The sequence below is a fragment of the Chenopodium quinoa genome, unplaced genomic scaffold, assembly GCF_001683475.1.
Source record: "Chenopodium quinoa cultivar QQ74 unplaced genomic scaffold, ASM168347v1, whole genome shotgun sequence".
Taxonomy (NCBI): domain Eukaryota; kingdom Viridiplantae; phylum Streptophyta; class Magnoliopsida; order Caryophyllales; family Amaranthaceae; genus Chenopodium; species Chenopodium quinoa.
In genome coordinates, this window is record NW_018744702.1 from 1,762 (window position 1) to 9,706 (window position 7,945).

The window sequence follows — 7,945 nt, forward strand, 5'->3', positions numbered from 1 at the left end:
AGAGGTTAAATTCGGACTAACACTTAATAAAGATGAAAGAAGCGATTTAATCAATTTACTTAAAGAATTCATCGATGTATTTGCTTGGTCATATGAAGATATGCCAGGAATTAATAGAGAAATAGCTCAACACACTATACCATTTATACCAGGAATGAAACCTGTAAAACAAAAGTTATGTCGAATGAAACCCGACGTAGCTCTTAAAATAAAAAAAGAAGTTCAAAAACAAATAACTGCAGGTTTTATCAATGTATCCAAATACCCCGAATGGGTCGCAAATGTGGTCCCAGTTCCAAAGAAGGATGAAAGGGTAAGAATGTGTGTTGACTATCAAGATCTAAATAAAGTAAGTCCAAAGGACGACTTCCCTTTACCACACATCGACATCTTGGTAGATAATACAGCGAATCACGCGCTTCTCTCATTCATGGATGGATACGCAGGGTACAACTAGATTCTCATGGAAGAAGAAGACATGGAGAAAACAACATTCATAACATCTTGGGGTACTCACTCTTACATGGTAATGTCATTCGGGTTCAAAAATGCGGGTGCCATTTACCAACGAGCAGCAACTGCCCTACTCCATGACATGATGCACAAGGAAGTTGAAGTGTATGTGGATGACATGATTGTAAAATCAAAAGATCGTCCAGGATATCAAGTAGCCTTAAGAAAATTCTTCGAATAGATAAGGAAATACAACACGAGGTTGAATCCACCTAAGTGTGCTTTTGGAGTCACCTCAAGAAAATTCTTGGGATACGTCATAAGCTCTAGAGTAATAGAGATAGACCCAACCAAGATCAAGGTAATCATGTCAATGTCGCCGCCAAAACCGAGAAGCAAATTCGAGGATTTATTGGTCAGTTGCAATACATAAGTAGGTTCATATCCAAGCTAACAACAATATGTGAACCAATATTTCAGAAGCTTAAGAAAATGTGCCAGTAATAAGGGACGATGTTAATAATAATATCAAAAGTAATTACAATAATAACAATAATGAAAACAATAATTTAAATCACGATACGAATATATATATATATATGTGTGTGTGTGTGTGTGTGTGTGTGTGTGTGTTCATATTGATAGAAAAGTGACATAAAAAGACAAATGTAAAACCAATAATATTATTCATTTCTAATGATCTAATTGACATTATAATGAATTTTATAAATAGAAGAGCTAAATAATTGTTTATAAACAATATCAATTTGATAAACGAATTGAAGAAATCACCCTATATAACTTCATATGTCAATATTGATATGATTGAACATAAAACGCCTTAAAAACCCTAAAATCATTTTATAATTATCGAATCGGCACTGTAGTCTAGGAATCACCCATGATGACTCATATCAATCACAATACATTAAACATCAAAATTACATATAATTTATGTGTAACACTTACTGAATTGATGCTTAAGGTTAAGGAATCACCCTTTGAGGCTAATATTGATTCTAACATGTCCAATATAATGAATTTATTAAAACTCAAATTAAAAACCTTTTAAATAATAAATTTAAATTGTTTCGTCAAAATATTAAAATTAGGGTTTTGGGCTTGGGATGACACATAAATTAGAATACCGATTTTGATGATTTAATTAACATTAATTAGAATTTGAGATTTTAAATTAATAATTAGGTTTAATATGTTAAAATGCACATAAAATAGTGGTTTGAAAATACTAGGCATTACAGAGTATATCGTGAAGAGTTGAAGAAGACTATTTTCTCATATGATAAAGCAATGACCTTGCGTATGCATCTCATTTAGTAGCTTAGTTGTCTATTGATTATTTCCCAATGAGAATCACATGCATGGATAATCAAGGTGACTACAATAGCTTAAATTAGTTGTCTTTTGATTTTTTTCAGTTGATGAGATTCACATGGATAAGCAAGTGGTTACACTATAGCTTAGCTTTCTAAAGATTATTTCCAATTAATGAGACTCACATGGTACACTATCTTATTAGCTGTCTATTGATTATTTGATTTTCAATAAAGAGATTCACATGGATAAGTAAGTGATTACATAAACTATCATATTTGTCTATTGATTATTTCCAATTAATGAGATTCACATGAAAAATAAAGGTTATTACACTAGCTTGTCTAGTAATTATTTTCAATTATTGAGATTCACATGTATAAGCAAGTGATTACACTAGCTTACTATCAATTGATTGTTTCCTATCAATGAGATTCATAAGAACTATCAAGTGATTACACTACTTTAGTTGTCTGTTGATTAGTTCTATTTAATGAGATTCACATGGATAAGAAAGTGATTACACTAGCTTAATTGTCTATTGATTATTTCCTATTAATGCGATTCACATGAATTATCAAGTGATTACACTTTTTAAGTTGTCTGTTGATTATTTCTATTTAATGAGATTCACATGGATAAGCAAGTGATTACACTAGCTTAGTTGTCTATTGATTGTTTCCTATTAATGAGATTCACATGAATTATCAAGTGATGACACTATTTTATCTATCTATTGATTATTTCTATTTAATGAGATTCACATGGATAAGCAAGTAATTACACTAGCTTAGCTGTCTATTGATTATTTAATTTTCATTTAATGAGATTCACATGGATAAGAAAGGTGATTACACTAGCATAGTTGTCTGTTGATTATTTGATTATTTCTAATTAATGAGATTCACATGGATAGGAAAGGTGATTACACTGGCATAGCTGTCTATTGATTATTTCCAATTAATGAGATTCACATGGATAAGAAAGGTGATTACACTAGCATAGCTGTCTATTGATTATTTCCAATTAATGAGATTCACATGGATAAACAAGTGATCACACTAGCTTGTCTATTGATTATTTCCAATTGATGAGATTCACATGGATAATAAGTGATTACATTGGCTTAGCACTCCAATTAATGAGATTCACATGGATAAACAATCTGATTTTACCAATTTATTAGTTGTCTATTAATTTTTTTAATAAATTAATGAGATTCACATGGATAAGCGTTTTGATTAGCCCATGATTTCCTCACGCATTTGATCTACGAATGTTATATAATGATCAATTTTTTTTAGATTTTTCATCAACTCTAAAATAATAAAAGCCTAAAGAAAACAAAAAAAAAATTCTTTTAAAGTTATTTCATCAAAGAAAGGTTGTAAAATCCAATGGATACCCAAAACGCCTTTAATGAAACACAAAGTAGTCATGATCGACTTAAAGAACTTAAGGAATTCGATGAAGGAAAACTTGGGGTGAAAGGGCTTGTAGATGCAGGAATCCAAAAAATTCCTGGCATATTTGTTAGACCGATTGAGGATCGTTTAAAAGATTTTTGGTACATATTCTGATGATATAAGTGTGCCGGTAATAGATTTTTCACATTTTGGTGAAAATGAAGATCGCACTGCTGAGATCATCAAGGAAACTATTATGGCATCAAAGGAATGGGGTTTTTTTCAAGTGATAAACCATGGGATTCCTAAGGAGTTGTTAGAATTAATGATTGAACGAAGTCGAATGTTTCATGAACAAGATGCCGAGACTAAAAAATTGTTCTATAGTCGCGATTTTCAATCAAAGCATGTGTACTTTTTTAGCAACCATGACTTGTATCAGTCAAAGGCTGCAAATTGGAGAGACACTTTGTATGTGAACGCTCGACTTACTAATGGTGAAGTTGATCCTCAAGAGTTGCCTCCTATATACAAGTAAGTTAATTATTTGTCTCACACAATGCACACTTATTTATTTTCCAATATTAAGTTACAAAAATGTTGTTATCATACATAAGATATATACTCTCTTCACAACTAAAATAATTTCTAATTCACTCATAAACCTTGTACCTAAACAAAAATCCATTTTACTTTTTTCCGTTTACTTTTAAACAACCAAACCTTAATATCTGTTTTTTTTTTTCACTTTAAACTACAACCCTTGTTATATAAATATTTATCTTTAAAAAACCAATCTCCATAGTTTTTCTTTTTATTCTCCTTCTTCAAAACTTGTGGTAAAGGCAAACGAGATTTTTAGTTCGTGGCAGAGGAGATATAATTTTTCTAAAAATCTAAGGCTATATATATGTATCAAATAGTCTGCTACAAAAAAAGTGCATTAGGCCTTGGTCTTAAACAAATAAGTAGTATATGTAGGGATGGAAATGGTTCTTTTATCTATCTAATCCTGATACGGTGAGTCTAGTTCCAATTTGTATGATCTAAATCCTCTAGTTTTGGACTCAATAGATCCAAATCTGTTTCTGATAGGCATAATCTACTCTATTACTAGTTTTTAGACCTAGTCTAGATCTGGCGGCCAACAAATCTTACTTTAAGTGTTTCTCATATTATTGATTTTATTTGAGAAACTTTTATTTCTTTACTATATACGCCATCCGTTTCTTTTTAACTGATTAGAGCATTAAATACATAAGTTACTTTGACTTATTTTATGATTTATTCTTAATAGATACATCAATATGAGAGGTCTTGTTTAATTTATCTCAGTCTCTTTTTTTCAAACATTAATTGATATAATATTTGAAGTTATGTATTGAAAAATTGTGGATAAATGAAACGTGTCAATTAAAATGAAAAGGAGGAATTATTTTTTAGTGATTTTATATCTTTAGTTTTTGTTATTTTGAAAAAATGATGTATAAGCGCGGAATCAAATAAATAAACTTAAAAATAACATTGCACTTGGATTTTATAAAAGAAATATCTAAAATAATAACTTTTTATTGCAAAAAAAGCTCACATGGATTCGATTGATCTAGATCTAGATCCCAAAATTTTGGATTCACGAATTAGATTCACCTCTAGAGATTAAATGTGGATCTGGATCCAATAAAATTTGATCCAAATTCAACTCGTTGTCATCCCTCAACATATAAATCAACTGATAATGAAACTAATGTATATAATAGTCATTGGTTTTTTTCATATGAGGCAACCAAATAAAAGCACCAGTGCGTTTATCCTTAACAAATTCAGACCATCATCAATGCAAATTAAATTGCTTCACATCTGCATACACATAACTATACTATATATTTTTCAAATAGTTTGTTTTAAATATTGATTTTTATATAATGAATTCTTTTTTGCAGGGATGTGACATTGGAGTATGTTAACCATATCCATAAGCTTGCTGATCTCATACTTATGTCAATATCATTAGGTCTTGGACTTGAACCCGAATGTCTTGGAAATATGGCAAAATGTACAAAAAGTTGGGCCATAATTAACAGTTATTATCCAGCATGTCCAGAACCAGAATTGACCATTGGATTAGATGCTCATGTTGATACTTCATTTATCACATTACTCTTACAAGACAATATTGGTGGCCTCCAGGTCCTTCATGAAAAAAAATGGGTTAATGTGGAGCCTATTTCTGGTGCTTTGATTGTTAACTTTGGAAAAATACTTCAGGTTTTGTATTTTTACCTCTAAAACTATATTATTAAAATTTCTAATTCTTATACTAGTGTGTAATTTGTAAGCTTTTTGTTGGTGTGTTATATAAATATTTATCTTATATCTTACAGATGATAACTAATGATATGATAAAAGGAGTTTGTCATAGAGTGATTGCGAAAACAATTGGACGAAGGATTTCCATTGCAATAAATTATAATGGAATTTACTCATCCGAGAAGATACATGGTCCAATAAAGGAATTAACATCAGAGGAAAATCCACCTATTTATAAGAAATTCTCAACTGAGGGCCTCATAAAAAGCTTTTTCTCGAAATCACTTGATGAGGTTGGAGCCAATCTTGATGAATTCAAACTTTAATATCATGGTGATGACAACTAATTATCATGGGGGATCATGCTACAAATTTGTGTTTACTTGCTACACAATAAATTAACTTTTATGATCTTTTGTAGCAATTTATGTCTCCATTATAATTCATGAAACACCTTTAATTACTATGTACGCTTTTTAATCTTTATTATGCGCTTTGTAGCATGAATGCCTTTAAACAAAATTAGTGTTTGTTTATCATGATCATGATTTGTTTTATCTTTATTGTATAAGTACTTTTTTCGTGTCGTATTAAAATTGTTGTGTTGTTAATAATAGTTTTATGTAGTTCAAGTTTCAGATTTTAATATTGTATTGTACAGAAGCATGTATGTTCGTTCTTATAAGCATCAAATTATATAATTAAGAGTGTAAATTAGTTGATTATTATTTGGGTTGATTATAAATGTGTTTGTGCTCATATCAACTTAGGGAAGCCTAAGCTCAAATTTATAACTATGTATAAAATATGTTAGTAAGTTATCTTAAACTTCATTTTAAAGGAAAAAACTATCGATTAACTCATGGTGGTCCCAATTTTGGGAGTGTCATTCTTAAAATAGTCCCTAGCTTATGATGATCGACTAGATAAACTGATTAAAACACATGTATTTTTACTGGTCTGTTTTCTTTCAAAAATTAACATGAAAATGGTGTAAATGGGATAGGGGGTGTAGTGTTTATAATGGTAGAGGATTTATTTTGTAATTACGCCTATCAAAAACAAGGCATGTATGTGGAACTATTAAGCACTTAAACCGTTTAAAAATATATTCGGGACTCTTTGATAAGGACCCCCCTTTAGTTAGGATCATCTTAAGTTAATCAATAATTAACCCCTTTAAAAATAAGGTTAGTCATAGTTTGGACTGCTGGTGTTAAATTTTCCTTTTTTAAATCCAATTGAATTTTTTTTTTTTTTTTTTGTGTTTTTCATAAATGAGATTTATACTCTCGATTCTTTAAAATCAAAATATCTTCTTTGATATCAATTCAAGTGTAAGATGCAAACATAAATTAAAAAATTAAAAAGTTATACATTACAAGATTCAAGTATAAGATTTAAGTTGATAAACTAAGTAATTAATAGAAATTAATTCATGTAAGTTGACAAGCTAAGTTTAAGGTAATTGCTAAGGTTTAATAGCATGACTTGCTTAATATTCATCAAGTAGTGTGTTTCTTGGCTGACGTTCCGAATTATAATTTTGTATACACTTGTCTATAAAAATATATTAGAAAACTAAGAAGGATAGAAAGATAGATCTTAATAAGATTAGCAAAAAGGAGTCAAATTAAATTTTTATAAAGTTATTAATTATTTGTCGTATGTAATAGCTCGGAATCACACAAAATCAACCAAAAAAACTCAAAATAATAAGAGTAGGGTTAGAGCTTGATCCATCTTTCTCATCATTAATTATTTTCTCCCTCTTCTTCGTCTCCATGACTTTAACCTGTTACGCCTTGTTCATTGCCCCCCCCCCCCCAAAAAAAAAAACTAGGAAAATTTTTCTGGAATAATACCACTTTTCACCAGTCTTCCAAGATTAGAACGACCCTTGGATTATTTCAAAATAAAACGCCATTGGCTACACATTTGCAAAAAATAGAACAAAAAACATATAACCTGTTTTAAAGATTACATTTGACAAGTGTCACATGTGTGATTGGTTGAAATAATTTAATTTAATTTTAACATTTTTTTTAGTTTTTTTTAAAAAAAAACTTTAAAAAAAAATTAAAACCGAAGAAAAAACTGACCAATGGCATCCCTCTTGACCAAGATCCTTACCTTTGAGCCACCCGCCCAAGAAATAGGATTTCTGGGGTTCGATGGGATTTTGAACCCTAAAACGACCACTCGATTTTGGGGTTTTAGAGTTACTATGGTGGTTCAAAGGGGGAAGGGGTGGAAATGACTATCGGAAGGGTAAAATTGGTTCTCCAGCACAATGGAGGTGGTTTGGGTGCCGGTTGGTGGGGAAATGAGGGTTTTTGAGGGGAGGGAAGAGGGTTTTCGAGGTGAAGGAGTAGGGTTTTGGGTGTGACGAAGATGGTTGAGTGGAAGGATATGGGTGGTCGGTGTCTGAGGAGCGGTGTCGT

The 7,945-nt window shown here is 30.7% G+C and overlaps 1 pseudogene; it reads left to right on the forward strand.

Annotated features, from left to right (window-relative positions):
• The first annotated feature begins 2,918 nt into the window (after positions 1 to 2,918).
• Positions 2,919 to 6,083, forward strand: LOC110702734 (annotated as a pseudogene).
• Positions 6,084 to 7,945: the final 1,862 nt, after the last annotated feature.